At 33.5% G+C, this 15,916-nt stretch overlaps 2 long non-coding RNA genes across 3 annotated transcripts; one reads left to right on the plus strand and one right to left on the minus strand.

The window, feature by feature from the left end:
* Positions 1-4,652: 4,652 nt before the first annotated feature.
* Positions 4,653-7,140, plus strand: LOC120576887 (uncharacterized). The gene is made up of 3 exons (XR_005642965.1): positions 4,653-4,792; positions 5,097-5,471; positions 5,563-7,140. It is a non-coding gene; the product is annotated as an uncharacterized lncRNA (long non-coding RNA).
* A 1,477-nt stretch (positions 7,141-8,617) lies between these two features.
* Positions 8,618-11,768, minus strand: LOC112416412 (uncharacterized). Of its 2 annotated transcripts, XR_005642891.1 has the most exons (3): positions 10,149-11,768; positions 9,571-10,007; positions 8,618-9,244 (listed from the first exon to the last, which is right to left on the minus strand). It is a non-coding gene; the product is annotated as an uncharacterized lncRNA (long non-coding RNA). The 2 variants fall into 2 exon arrangements; XR_005642890.1 differs by having other exon boundaries at positions 9,571-11,768.
* Between the last annotated feature and the right edge of the window lie 4,148 nt (positions 11,769-15,916).

A 15,916-nucleotide genomic window follows, 5' to 3' on the forward strand; every position in this document is an offset into this window, starting at 1 on the left:
GTTTAACTCAATTGGTAGAGATGATTTATTGTATATGCATTGGTTGAGTTTGAGACCCCAACACCCCAATTATAGGAAGAAAACAAAAAAATACTCATATCTCCGTCATCAATTTTTTTTTTTTTTGGATTAATCTATTTATTATCAATAACATCCATATTAAAAATAACTGCTTGATTTTATTTATCCGTGTCAGATCTTCCGGCATTAAAGATTACTATTTAAGTGTTACATTATTGTTGTTTAGCAATACGAAAATCCAAATAAATATATACGCGTTAGAATTAATATACAATGTTTAATTAATAAAACAATAACAATACATGCTATTGATATATTGTGTATAATAATAATGAATTTTTCATTTAATTAATGTTTATTAAATAAAAATAAATAATCATCAGTCTAGTCCGTGTTTGACACGGGTGTCCTAACTAGTTTACATATATTTTTGTTTGTGTTTTTAAAAAATATAAAACAAACGTAAACGTGCCTCATTGCAAATTACACACAAAAGATTATCGATATGCAAGAACGAGTCAAAAAAAATGTTAAGTAATCTAGGGATTAAAATTCACTTTTTAAAATGAATAAATAAGGTGTTAGGAGTTCGAACCCCAACTCTTTTATATAACAATGTATCGTCTCTATCAGTTGAGTTATGCTTACGAGTACAGAAAGTGAATTAATGTAATATTATTTTCACTATTATTTCAATAAAACCATCTACAAAAGTTAGTTCAAGTTGTAATTTGGAGAGAATGATGACTCATTCTTGTAACAACAGCAAATCTCATCTTCATGATTGTTATGAAATAAACATTCACCACCTCTATTGAAGCCCTCTTCTATGCAAGATTTATAGCAGACTCCATCACCCTTTGCACATGTTGTTTCTCCACAGTTTGTCATTCCTGGAGGCTCTTGAAAAGTCTCAGTTGCTACAATCAAAAGAAAGTTAATCAATATCATTGATCTTAGAAATAGTGACAATAGTCCTTGTGAGTATAGCTCAATTGACAAGGACGTTGCAGTATACAAGGACTGGGATTCGAACCCTCAAAATTTCACTTATTCGTTTTAAGGGTGACTTTTATTCACCAAACTAGTTCAAAAAAAAATGTGTACTACTATTTTGCAAAAACTTGAAGAAAACATGAATATATTGATGAAACGTAATCAATTTCTATGTTGGTTTGGTAAATTTCAAATTGAAAAGAAAACTAAAAATATAAAACTAGAATTATTTCATTACCTGCTGGAACCAAAACTAAAGCAATGCACAAAATGCAGAAAAGAAGAAAAAGTTGATGCAAACGTGAAGCCATTGTGTATAATTTCACCTTATAGAGTTTTTTTTTTTTTTTTTTTAAAAAAGAATTTCACCTTATATAGTTGTTAAGATCCAGGACTTGCATGTGTATTATATAGATTTTTTGAAACCTGAGTCCATAAATATAAATAAGTTTCTTTTTGCAAAATACACCCTCCGGTCACTAATATAAGCAAAAGTTTAATTTTTAGATTCATTTATTAAATGATGTATGTAGTCTATAATAAAGACTACATACATCATTTAATAAATGAATCTAACCAGAGGGTGTATTAAAGTAAATTAACTTTTGATAAATATATCCACAGTTACAAAAAATCAAACATTTTTCACGCATATAAATCTTTGTCGAACAACTGTGTGTTCCAAAAAAATAGGATACTTTATAAATTTAAGGGCAATGATCAACTAATAAGATACTCCCTCCCGTTGTCCTATTTATAAGGAAATTTTCGGAAAATATAAATCAATCAATATTAGTATTTTTTTTTTAAGTGTGAAATATTATAATTATTATATATGATTCCGCCATGCGGTTCAAAGAATGAACTCATGGTTCGACTAATGAATCCTTGACCCCATAAGCTACCAGGTCTATGACTAATCCGCTTGAAAAAGGCATGACTCAAAAAGTTATTTATTTTCTTTTGAAAGACCAAAAAGTTATTTATTGATAATCATATACAAATTACGCACATTAATTATCGTGCAGATTTTTCTTTTCTTAAAGAGTCTCGTTAATAAGGATATAAAGAGCCGTACCTAATACTCCCTCCGTTTCAAAATACATGTCCAACTTTTGCAATGTGCACTATTCACTTGACTTACTTTGACCATATTTTTTAACTAATGTATAAATACAAATATTAGCATGTAAGATGTTGTTTGATTTGTCTCGACAAATATTTTCAAAATATTAAATTTTTATAATCTTTTACTTTAGATAATTAAAGATATTAACGGTCAAAATTGTGCATTGGCATATGTGAAGTGGTTGACTTGGACATGTATTTTGAAACGGAGGAAGTAAATGTGACCTTATTAGTCAAAATAATTATTAACTTTATTAAAATAATTATTAATTCTATTGGGGTAATTAACTACCCCGTCTTTTTGGTCAATAAAAAAACTACTCTAATTAAATTTCGGTCAAAGTATATTGGTCAAACTTTTTTTGAAAGAAAGATGGTCAAAATATAATACTGGTTCCATTTATAAAAAGAATTTCAAATGTGTTGACTGTTGACATTTCATATTACAATAATATTGATTTTACTTGTTTTAAATATAAAATAAATCCACCTTAAAAAACATATAAACGTAAAATAAAGGCTTAAATATCATTTTTGTCCCTGCAATTTGGGTCCGTTCTGATTTTCGTCCCTGTAAAAAAAAAAGTTTGAAAAACATCCCTGTAAAAAAAATTTTGTTTGAAAAAGATCCCTGGCCCCACATTTTTGATGACGTGGCATGGGTTTTGCCACGTGGCAGTTGCTAACTGTGCGCCTTATGCCACGTAATTAAAAAATTATTTTTAAAGTTTTGAAAATTATTTTTTTAAGATAAAAAAATCTGAAAATAAATTCAAAAATCATTTAAAAAAATCGAAAAAAAAAAACTGTTAAAATTAAATTTTTTACCATTAATTTTTTTTAATTTGAAAATTATATTTTTTACTTCATATTTTAAAAAAATTAAAAAAAGCATTTCATTTTTTTTTTCAGAAATTTCAGATTTTATAATTTTAAAAAAATATTTTTTTTTGAAAATTATATGATAAAAATAATTTCAGAAAATTATTTTAATATTTTTAAATTTTTTTCAGATTTTTTAATTATTTTTATATTTTAAAATTTTAAAAACAATTTTTAGAATTTAAAAATTATTTTTAAAAATTTAATATTATGTGGCATGCCACGTCAGCACCACATGGCATAAGTTGCACAGTCAGCAACTGCCACGTGGCAAAAACCATGCCACATCAAAAAAATGTGGGGCCAGGGACCTTTTTCAATCAAAAAAATTTTTACAGGGATGTAATTCAAAGTTTTTTTTTACAGGGACGAAATTCAAAACCGACCCAAATTACAAGGACTAATATCATATTTAATCCTAAAATAAAACTAGTTTTAGTTGTTGTTAATAATTGCTTTATTACTATTTAAATTTATTTATTTTTTCTTTATAAATAGTCAATGTTGATAGTGTATATTGTGAGTATTATGTTAGAAGTGGAGATCGAAACATCGAACTAAACCCATGGCAACTCTATGAATTTCTCATTGTTAAATTTATCTAATGATATTTCATATAATAATTATTGATCAGTTAATTAACAATATTAATAAAATTTCATTACAAAAACAATATTAATGAAATAAAACTAATGATATTTTTTTAAGTTCCTGGTTATGATTGTTGTCTTGTTGTTAATAGTATCGGTACGAGTGGTGGATTGAACCTCTTCTTAAAAAATTAATTTAATTGTTCTATTCTTAATTATTCATCTAATATACCATATTAGTGCTTGTATTAATGATCTCTTTAAAGGTACATGACAATTTCTCTTTAATATACCATATTGTTGTCTTGAAGAAAGAAATTGGATGGAGATTGGTTTGAGGGAGTTGGGTGTGATTTTGTGTTTGAAATAGAATTGCGGGTTGTTGTTATTATGGTGTAATAAGACCAAAACGCAACGACACTTAAGTGTCATAGAAAAAAGAGCAAACGATAATTAATTATCGTTGAAGACAGAATGACAGTTAACTTCCGATGGTGATATTAAGGGTATTTTGAGATGTCTGTGAGCAATTTCAGAAGTCTAAATATCAATTTTTGGCCCATGTTTTTTTGTCGTCCACCTCTAGAGTAGATATCTTATTGGGCTTTTTTGTCTTAGGATTTGGCCCTAAAGAATCCATAGTGAATCAAACTATATTTTCTCTTGAAAATTACTCTTCTCCCTTTCAAAATTGCTCCTTCCCTTAATTCAATGTGGGTTAACTCACGCTCGGCATTTTTCAGCGTTGACACTTTTAAGATCGGTTGAATCGACTTAAAAAGTGATTGAACCGATCTTAAAAGTGCCCGCGTAAGTTAACTCATGCTGAAAAATGTCGAGCATGAGTTAACTCATGTTGAATTAAGGAAATGAGCAAAAACGAAAGGGAGAAGAGCAACTCTATTTTCGCTTTACATATTTGAACTTCAAAATTACTCTATATGCTTCTAATTTTTCTCCCAACCACCCTGAAACTACCTTAATATCCCCAATGATAATTAGTTCGCTCTTTTTCTAGCTGCAATTAACTTTCGTTGCATTCTGGTCTTATTCTAGAACAGTAACTACCTTTTTTTCAAACACAAAAACACACCAAACTCCCTCTAAACTTGCTCAAACGGATCTCCATTCATTTTGCTTCTTCTAAGGCAAGAAAGTTATCAAGAATATAAAGAGTAAATGTCCATAATCCCTTGTATTCACATTGTTAATTTTATATGATCTTTTTTTTTCTTCAAAATTTGGACAAATGTTAGTGTTTAATGTTGAAGACATTAATGAATTTTTTGGCAATTTGTGATCGAATATTGACATTTTTGACTTGGAATGTTATTTAGACTTGGTTTAAGTTCAATGTGATAGTTTAAAAGTTGAAATAACACAATGAATAGAGATTATATATTTTGCACTCAAAGTGTTTGATGAAATGCTTGAATGAGTTTATCATTGATTTTTTTTTCATTTTTTTATGTTGCGTAGACATGGCTGACAAGCGCATGCTGGGAAAGGAGACCGTGACTGGTAGCTTACGCAGAGAGAGAGAGGCAAGAAGTGAACCCTATGCCTAAACGGGGACATGGGCGTAGGAATGATGGGGAGAGGACCTCACAGACGGGTACGTCTCAGGACCAATATTATGTGATTTAAGATCAGTACTATGATCCCACTAAGGAGCACTACCAAGACCCTACTCAGAAGGAGTATTACTAGATTGAGCATCATCATGAGGATCCTAAACAACATGATGCACCAACACCCTCACCGGCACCTAATGCTATTCTAAGGGGGATTCCGATTTGTCGGTTGCCTTCATTCACTAAATATGTCTCTTACAAGATTTTGAATGACATTGATGTAAGTATAATTATATCATTACTTTATCGTTCAAATGTTTATTTTTGTTAATATATTTTTAACAGATTTTTTTTTTTTTGGTATTTCATAGTTACACTCTTCATAGTTACACTCATACATGGGATAAAGATTACTAGACTTACACACCCAGAAGTCCATTTTGAATGATTTTGGAATCCATATATAGAATTGGGTCTTTTACTACTTCTTTATACTAGGTTTTCTATCCTTAATGGTTTCATGCTTTCTGCTTTGTTAGAGAGGTGGCATGATGAGACCAACAACTTTCATCTATATGTTGGGGAGATGACCTCAACGCTGGATCATGTGGTGTGTCTTATAAATATCCATATCAAAGAGAATATGATGGATCACGAGGAAAAGATCTCCGAGGAGACAGGTGTCCTGCTGACAAATCCTTTACTTGGTGTTGTCGAGCATCGTGCAATTGATGAGTGTGATCACCAGTTTGGGGATTTTATAAATATTCCACTCCTAAAGGGAATATATGACGAGCACCTCAATATGGAAACTCAGTTGGAGAATGTAGCTGAGAGGGAGGAAGAGAGAAATAACCAGAGCCAATGGTGTGTGGGGGCTTTCTTGCTCTTTCTGGTTGGATGTACCATATTCACCGACAAGGTTAACAAGCATATTGACCTAGTATGGCTTGATGCGATGTGAGATCCGGATAGGATACATGAGTGGTCATGGGGTGGGATGACCCTGGCTTATACTTGACCTTACTTGAGGTAGTAATTTATTTCACTTTTATCTTTGTTGTATATCTTATAATAATATGTTAATGTACATGTATGTTTGAACTCTCATGCATGGGCTATGGAGCATTTCAAAAACTTATTTGCATGATCGTCTAATCCCCTTTATACTCCAGACCTGACACGCGTTGCCCACTTTACTCCAAAGAAGAGGCATGCTTTATTGGGGACCTATAGAGGCATTCTTGATCGCCTGACCGAGAACGATGTCAAAATGGATCCCCTATGATGATCATTTGTAGGTGCATCCCTTCAAGGAGATATATTGCTACTCTAGTTGGCTTATGACCGATAGAGGGAAGAAGTACAGACACTTTCCAGAGCAGGTGAAGAGGCAGTACAGTCATGTCCAGGACATTCCCAGACATCTGGACGTGCCTCCTCGTGGTGTACCTACCTATCAGGATTTCATTGACTTCATGTTGCACGTCATACCTAAGACTTAGTGGTGTCTGATTGTGGTGGATCCAAGGTAGTATGCACTAGGGTATGTGTCTTGGTTCAGTGAGGTATTTCACCTGCAGTTATTGTCACCTATCGAGGGGCTTAAGGCACCACCCCCTAGGCTGGCTAATAAGGAGGTAATCATTGAGGATCATGTCAGAGATATACCTGACTCACTTAGTATCATACGGGACTTTAACAACATAGCAAATCAAGGGTTACATGATGGTGATACAGTCAATGACTTTTGTGATGTCATGACGAGGATTGAGGATGCGATAATCGCAACCACTACATACCAAGGTAGTATGCACTACATACCAAATTTATTAGTTGATGATTAGCTCGTTTTGAACTTTTGGTTGTAAATAATAAATTTGTTTTGGATTATGCTAACATTCAGTTTCATGTAATTGAATGATTTTGTTTTTAATTTTTTTTTTTTTTTTTTTTGGAAAGAATGACTTTACCGTATGAATGAAGAATGATTTTGATTTTAGGGTTAAATATGTTTTTTGTTCCTATAAATATACCAACTTTTCGTTTTAGTCCTTCTAAAATTTTCCTTCAACTTTTAGTCCCTGAAAAAAATTTCATCTTCACTTTTGATCCCTCCTTTAAAGTAAACTCGTATGTAAAATTCATATTTTTGAATAAAAATTTGCAGAAAAATTCATAATATTATAAGAATCTCGCCCAAACAAGATTATAATTTTTTAACAAAACATGAATTTAATATGAATTTTTATATTTTTTATGGTTAAAAATTCATATAAAAGTTATGTTTTGTCAAAAAATTCTAATTTTTTTTTTGGAAATATTTTTACAATATTCTACACATTTTTGCACAATTTCATTAAAAAAAATACTAAAATTAACTTAAAAATAGTGATTGAAAATTTTATATGGACTAAAAGTTCAAGGAAAATTTTAGAGGGACTAAAACGAAAAGTTGGTATATTTATAGGGACCATAAACATATTTAACCCTGGATTTTATTTTGTTTCTTTTATAATTGATTTGAATGAAGGCATAATGAATGTACAAAGGCGGAATGAATGATTGAATGGATGTATTTGGTGGAAAAAAATGGTACATATGAAAATTGTTGTTCTCCCCTCAAAAAGAAAAAAAAAAAAAAAGAATTTTTTTTCGTGCTTTGCCTTACCAGAGCGCAACAGAGTAATTTTCTTTCAACATTGGAACTTTGAACTCAAGATTCTCTTGAAAGTTGCTCAATAGATAATTCATTTACACTTCCGATAAGGTCGTAATTCATGTTTGGTTGTTTTTGTGTTTGAAATTCGATCGGATGGTACCTCTCGATCGACTATTTTTGTGTAAAAAATCTGATTGAATCATGACTCTCAATCTGCTTTTTTCAGCCAAGTGAGCAGTTTTGGTGTGCCTATTGAGCAACCATCAATTTTCTTTGCTATGAATTTCAGTGAATCAGGCCATATTTTGTCAACCCAGATTTTACTATGGTTCTTACCCAGTTCATAATGTTGATACCTCTCCTAAGCAGCAAAGCATCACTAAGGATTTTGGTTGAATGTTCCTATTCTCTCTCTTTGTTGAAATTGAAAATCATGAAGCACCACAGTTCATTCTTTAATTTCTTTTGCATGTTAATTTTTTTTTTTTTTTTTAATGTAAAATATGTATGTTAATTGATTTTATGTTGTTGCAGAATGCAGCATTAAGAAAACTTACTAGACAATAGAGACAGTAAATAATATTCTAGAGATTTTGATAGTTTATCCCATAGAGTTTGTTTCGTCTCCTGATATTGGTTTCTTGAGGAGTAACGCTGGAAAATCAAACAAGGCAACTAAGGTCATTTTTCAACTTCTTAACGCGATGGATGTCGAACAAACACCCAAACAACCAAACAGCCATATGGCACTATAGTAAAGGATCTCATGACAATCAATGAGTTGCATCAGACATCATAGCCCCTAAACAATTCATATTGCTGCCGGTTAAACATGACAAATATTTAGGACTTCATGCAACATAAGTTAGGACTAAAAGTATATGCTTTTGGTTTTGCTAATGATTTTACTGCTGGTTTTACTGATGGGGTTGTCACAGATTTCCCATCTACAATATCAAATGTCATTGGCGAGATTACAAACCGGAAATCTCCAACTCTTAGTTCATGATCTATTTCTAAAATACGAAAACCACTCTTCTAACCTTTCTCACAATTTTGTTATTTTATTATAGAGTGCTTTGCGCACAAGAAAAAACAAAAAAAAATAAACAAGTCTTGTAACCTTTTGGTTTCTTCTGCAGGACCAACTTCAACCAGAGCCAACAGCGGAGCAAGCGGTGTTACCTAGGCAGCGCCGATCTTGCATATCAGCAAACTATAACCAATGGCACTGACATCATAGATTTCTCACTTCAAATGACAAAAGATGGAATTGTCTTCCGCGCGAATACCGCATATCTAATAGCAGAAACCACTGTAGTGACTAAATTCATATCACGAACTTCAAATGTCCCAGAACTTCAACCAAAAAATGGATTTTTCTCTTTGACCTAACATGGACCGAGATTAAAAAGTTAAAACGTAAATACTTCATTAGAGCAATAGTTCATTTTCAAATTACAAACTTTTAAGAGTTCAATAATAAACTCAAATGGTCAAGCCTACAGGCAACGACTTTCAAAGAAACCCGGTAAATAAGAAGAACGTTTAATTTGTTATACTTCCTCAATTTTTGGAATTGGTCAAGACAAAGGCAGTTTTGATCAACATACATGTGAGCAACATCGCAAATTCCCTGTAATACTTGTATTTGAAATTGAAAATTTCCTACTGATGCTAAATGCTAACTCTATTTGCTTCACAGGATGTTGCTTACGTTGCATCCAATAAGGGTCTTGACATTGTAGGTGATGTCACCACTGCTTTGAGAAAGCTACCTTTGACAAGAAATCCCATCCAATCAGACGACACTTCAGTACTATCCAAGTTTAAAAAAATCCCATCTTACAAAAGGGTGTTGTTCATTCAAGATAAAATAGACAATATACCAAAACAAACATTGGAAGAAATTAAGAAGTACACAGAAGCAGTGAATCTTCCCAAAAACTCTTATCAAATCAGCTGATTCCTAGTTGATAGGATTAACAAATGTTGTTTTAGAGTTGAAAGATGCAAACCTAACCGTATTCGTCAATACTCTTAAAAATGAATGCATGTCATTGGCATTCAATTATTGGTGAGATCCCAATGTTGATATTGCTACTTACATTGAAACTGCGAAGGTTGGTGGAATTGTGGCCGATTTTCCAGCCACTGCAAGCAGATTTATGAGTAAGTAATAATATCATTATGTTTACCTTACTTAATTTGATCAAAGCAACTACGATCTTCCTGCACATTGTACCAGTAACTACGACATTATTTTTCAAAAGCAAAAGTTGAAACTTTATTTACGGTTTTACAATTTGCAGGAAGCCCATGTAGCGATACGAACCACGTGTCTTCCATCTTACCAGCTAATCCTGGTGATGTATTGAGTATTGTTCCAGTTGAATTGAAACCACCGGCACATGCTTTTGTACCTCTACAGGTTGCAATCGTTGTTGATCCACCTACTTCTCCAAACACAATTATTGGGATGAAAAAGAATGAATGCTTTTCTTTTTGGATTGAGAGAATCTGAAATATTCATCAAAACCAATTGATACAAACAAATCCAGGCTAAACTAAATCTTAAAGGTTGTGCAAGAATTTCTATTCTACTCAGTTCAGTACAACAAATGCGAAAATTTATAACAAGAAACTTAAAATCAGATTCAAGTGAATCACTAAAAATATGTAATTGAAATATATATACATACTATTTATCAAGCTACAATGAATCACGGACCATTTTTGTCATTATAATCTTATCTTAGCGAAAATATTAAACAATTAAAAATGAATATGAATACAATCCTTACAACAAAGCAAATCCATCATTGTTATCATCCTTGTTGGAAGAAGGATAGCTTAAATCTTTGTCCTCCATCAAAGGTTTGAAGGAACCACAATTCTTCCCGGTTTCTCATGCTATGCAATAACATAATATGTAACTACCTTCATAGTAAAGTGAAACTAAAAGCTGATCTAACAACAATACAAGGCAATCAATGTTAAAATGCTTAAAATTTCCATCACAAAGCTTTTATTTCTTGCAAAGTTCACACAACTAAATTAAGCATTGTTTATATACGTTTATATGTTAACACATTAAATAAAGGTGGCTTTCAAATTGGAGTCGGAACATGATCAACACAGGTTTAACCACGAACCAACATTATACTTTAGTTACAAAAAGTTTAGATGAGTTTGACTCGAGAGCTCACGAGAGTACTCACAGATCACCTACTAAAGAGGTCCCCGCACCCATGCAGAGTTAAGTCAATTCATTATCAACTGAGTCATTATTCATTAGCCCCAATGTATAACAGTGAAAAACAAATATCATAAAATGGCAAATGTCAGAAAAAGCTCAAATAAGTCAATCCAAACGGGCTCGTGTGTAATTAACATAACAAATTTTCACCTAATCATAATTAACTTGAAACTACCTTAAACAGTTTCTAACAAATCTCTAACTATATATATATTACAAGAATAAAAATTCATGGAAAAAAGTATACATAATAATTAACACTTTGTTGATTAGACGATATATGGAACGAGAGAGAGAAAATTAAATGAATAGAATTCAAAAAGAAATTCACATCTTTCATTCCATATAACTCTACCCAACATCGCATCAAAGATAACTCCAAGAACAAGAAAATAGTTAATTCAATTCAATTCAGAGGCTCAGATCTGGAACAAAGATGGGATCGATCGTTGAAAAGAAGCACCGCCATGAATGGCTGCAATTGGATGCTTCCCGATCCAAAGAATACCACGCCACCGGCGGCGAGAATTCTTCGACGGCGATCGATCCATCCCGATTCACAATCCAAAACCAATGTCATCATTGCCTCTTGAGAGAGAAAAGGAGGAGCAAAGAAGAAAGAAGAAAGGAAAAAAAAAATAACAGATAAGAACGATTTGGATTCATATAGTGGTCAAAAGAGGGGGAGTGTGTTAATAACAAATACGGGGGTGCGAACAGCATTATTATCAAACAAGTTGATGAGATGATACTAGTCCGTTTTAACGCGTGCCATCGCCCGGGACATAAAAAGAACGATATCAATAGCAATCGCAGAATAGTAGTCGATTCAGTAGGAAAAATATAATTATAGTAAGACACGCATTTGATTGAAAGGAAAGAACATTTACAGCAGAATAAAACAGATCGACATAATGACTTTAGTGTCAGTCACATTTAAATGATACAATCTACATAACATTTTCGAAAATTTCCTTGTAAACCACATTTGAGGTGGAATCAATATCGTCGCCGTCTTCGGACAACAATAGTATCTTTAACCCCTCCCTTGAAGTCACTCTAGACATTGCTACATACAGTTGGCCATGTGAGAACACTGGTCGTGTTAGATAAATTCCTACATGATTTAGAGACTGACCCTGGCTTTTGTAATGGTCATGGCAAATGAAAGGGCTAATGGAAACTATCTTCGTTGGAAATTGATAGGGATCTTGTTATCAGATGGAGTTAATGATAGTCGAGGGATGAAAACCTTTTGTCCCACATTAGTTCCAGATAAGACCTTTGCCTCTAATACATAAGTCCCCATTTTTGTGATTATCAAACGTGTTCCGTTGCATAAACCCAAATTCTGATCGATATTCCGCAACAGCATCACAGGTGCCCCCACTTTCAATCTCAGTTTGTGAGATGGGAAACCTGAAGTTGTAATTGTGTTCAAAAACTCAGGAGTATGAACATCATCTGGACCTCCGACATTAGGGGTATCATTGCAAGGAGAATCACAACTCAAATATGTCTTCTCCTCACCCGGGATAAGATCTAACACATACTCATTGATAGCATCAACAATAGAATTTTTAGGAGCTAGTATAGCCCTATTTTTGAAGAAGGATGGATCATTAAGACTAAGAAGAAGGTTTGGATATGTATGGCTAACAATAGCTGCAATTGGATCACCACAACTTTGTATAAGTAGATCAGCGGGTATGGTAAGCGATATATCAACATCGTTGCTCTCACCAACCCTGCCATCACCTATTGCAAGTATCCATTCTGAAAAGACCCTAACCTCCTCAAAATTAGATGTCGTAGTGTTAGACAGCAGTCTCATATTTGTTGTTAGTGTAAGGACTTCACAATAATCCCAAAGATAGGAAGAATTAATAGTGGCATGCACAATATCTTGTCTTGTACCCTTTGAAATAACAAGAAGAATTTGGCGAAAATCCCCACCTAAGACAATTACTTTTCCACCAAAAGGGATATCCAGACGCCCGTTGTTATGAGATTGGAGAACATCCCTAAAAGCACGATCCAGAGACTCGAAACAATGTTTATGCAACATCGGTGCTTTGTCCCATATTATTAACTTTGCTCTTGCAATTAAGCCAGCTAAGTCATTATCTGGGGTTATATTGCATGAAGAAGCTTCATGAATTATCAAAGGAATGTGAAACCTTGAGTGTGCAGTCCAACCTCCTGGAATAAGCAACGCCGCTATACCGCTAGACGCAACGGCGATCACAATCTCACCCCTGGATCGTAATCCAGCAGCCAGTGATCTCCAAATAAAAGTTTTCCCGATACCCCCGTACCCATATAAGAAAAAAAAAAAGCAAGGCAATTTCCCCTCACCAAGTTAAGTTAACCAACATTATGGCCTAAACCTTTGGTTACCCAATGTAAAATGCATGCCTACTTAGCCAGTTTTAATTTTTGTACAACAACAACATTGAGATTTTAATAACTACAGGTTGAAAACCATACAACTATAGCTCACCGAACCCTTTCACTTTCATTTTCAAAGTCATTAAAACATACTATTATTTCAATTTGGCCTATTAGTGGAATAATAAGTGACTAAGTCTCTGCTTGCATAAAAATGAAGCCTTAACCACAGAACATAATTCAAAAGATATAAGATCCTCTTACATGAGAGATCAAAACCTTCCTCACAAAACTTAATTTATGGGATGACACACTACATTCATCACTAACACGAGGAGATGGTGCTTATTTTGAAGAAAATAACTTGTTTTACCTTGAAGAGGCTGGACCTTTTTTAATGATATTAAACTTTGACAGATGGAATTTATGTGGGTAGTTACATTGCCTTAATGCCACAATTAAGTTTAAAGATGGTTTAACTTTAATCTTCTCTCCATGACATAGTATTAATAATGTAGCAGTAAAGAGATTGTCACAATTAAAATTGAAACCACCCACAACCCGACATGGTGGACTTGTTCAATAAGAACTTTGGAATCGACATCATTGCATAGGAAAACAAACAATAGCTATGATGACATTTACAAAGTGGAGGCCAAAGATCCAAATGAAGATGTCAGTTTTTCCCAATGCCCTAAAATGTTTACACCTGTAAAATTTGCAGCATAGGAGGTTCTTTCTATCCAACCACTTTTCTACATGCATCATTCAAATAAGAAGTTCAACTATCATCATTGAGATCATGTGAGGATCTTTCAACACTGACAGAAAAAACTTCTTATGTGACATTTAACCATTTCATTGAATCGTTACTCTTAACTTTTTCTATGGAAGAACAAATGGTAGAGGTGATATATCATGACATCTTACATGAAGGACACATCCTATCAATGCATGCAAATTATTTATTACATGTTCTCTTGTTTAATCTGTAATACTGATAACAACCAAGACCTTCCACAACTTAGTAAAATCCACATGATAAATAACAATAAACAAAGACGACCACAACACTACATTCCCTTTGACGATGAAACGATGCCAACAGGAAGAACACTCAGTTTCTCCAGAAAAACTCAACAACTTGATATGTTGCACCCCCTTCAGCTGCACCAGCAGAAGGCTGTATTGTTTTCCTCAATACCAACATCGGAGGAGCACAAAGATACATTACCCTGTTGTTAGCCTCACCAGTTACACCCAACCTTATAACATGACGCGGAGTAAACTTGCTTGCTTCAGCAAGAGCTTGCCATTGTCCAGTAAAAATGCCGAAGACACCTTCGTCATGTTAGAAATTCATGGTTATCTTCCAGGTATAACCAAGGTAATCAACAATGGTCAATTCAGTGCGCTGAGATGGTAAAGCAGCTTGACAAAATCCTAGCCACCCCAACTTCTATAAACATAAATCAAACATTACAAATGATAATCTATATTAAAAAGTACAAACTACACTAAGGAATAACAAACATAAACATACCAATCTTCCTGCTATTACATCAACCTGTGATAACTCCTTCACAATCAGATGACTAAACACTGTGGGAAGAAAATGAGTCGTGGATCCGTAGCGTACGAATGAATTTCTATAGTCTTGGGCACTTTGGGTTTGAAGAAGAATGTGTTGTGGAGGGCTAAAGTGAGGATATCTCAGCTCTTCACCGTGCATGCTTTGAAGCTCAACCAAAAAGAGGTGGCGATTTGCATAACAAAGGTAACCCATGTACCGTCGTCGATCTTGCAAAACCGCTGCAGCACTTCCCACCCAAGTCCAAAATAAACCTTCCCATTCTTTTTCTCCACAGCAAGCTCAATCTCATTATCATTTCGATCACGAAACATCACATACGGTGCAACTTCTAAACCAAACAGCCTTGAGAAGCAAGCAGGAAGTCTTCCTTTTTTCTACATAAACATTAGACGACATTGAATTATAACATGTATAGAGATACTCACAGAGCAGATAAATTAATATGCACTTGAAACTGATAACAACTTACATTGCATGTATCATATTCCATATGAAATGTCCTAAGATTCACCAAATCCTTGCGAACAGCAACGTCAACATCTGGCCCAGCATTGCCTTGCACTGTCATCAAATCGTCAAGCAGACTCAAAAAATATGTTGATAATTTTATTTAACCTCGTGGATAAACGAATTTAACCAAAAAAAATCGACCAAAAGATGTTGTTTTTCCATACCTTTTACAGAAACCAATCCACTGGCATAAGAACGATCCTTTGCGTACATGTCATAGTTCTCCAAACGCGTCATTCCTAGAACCCCAAAGTCAAGTAAGAATGAAAAGTGCTTTTTTGATTAAAACTGTAATGTAGTTGTGTTTGG

This window comes from Medicago truncatula, chromosome 7 (assembly GCF_003473485.1).
Source record: "Medicago truncatula cultivar Jemalong A17 chromosome 7, MtrunA17r5.0-ANR, whole genome shotgun sequence".
Classification (NCBI taxonomy): domain Eukaryota; kingdom Viridiplantae; phylum Streptophyta; class Magnoliopsida; order Fabales; family Fabaceae; genus Medicago; species Medicago truncatula.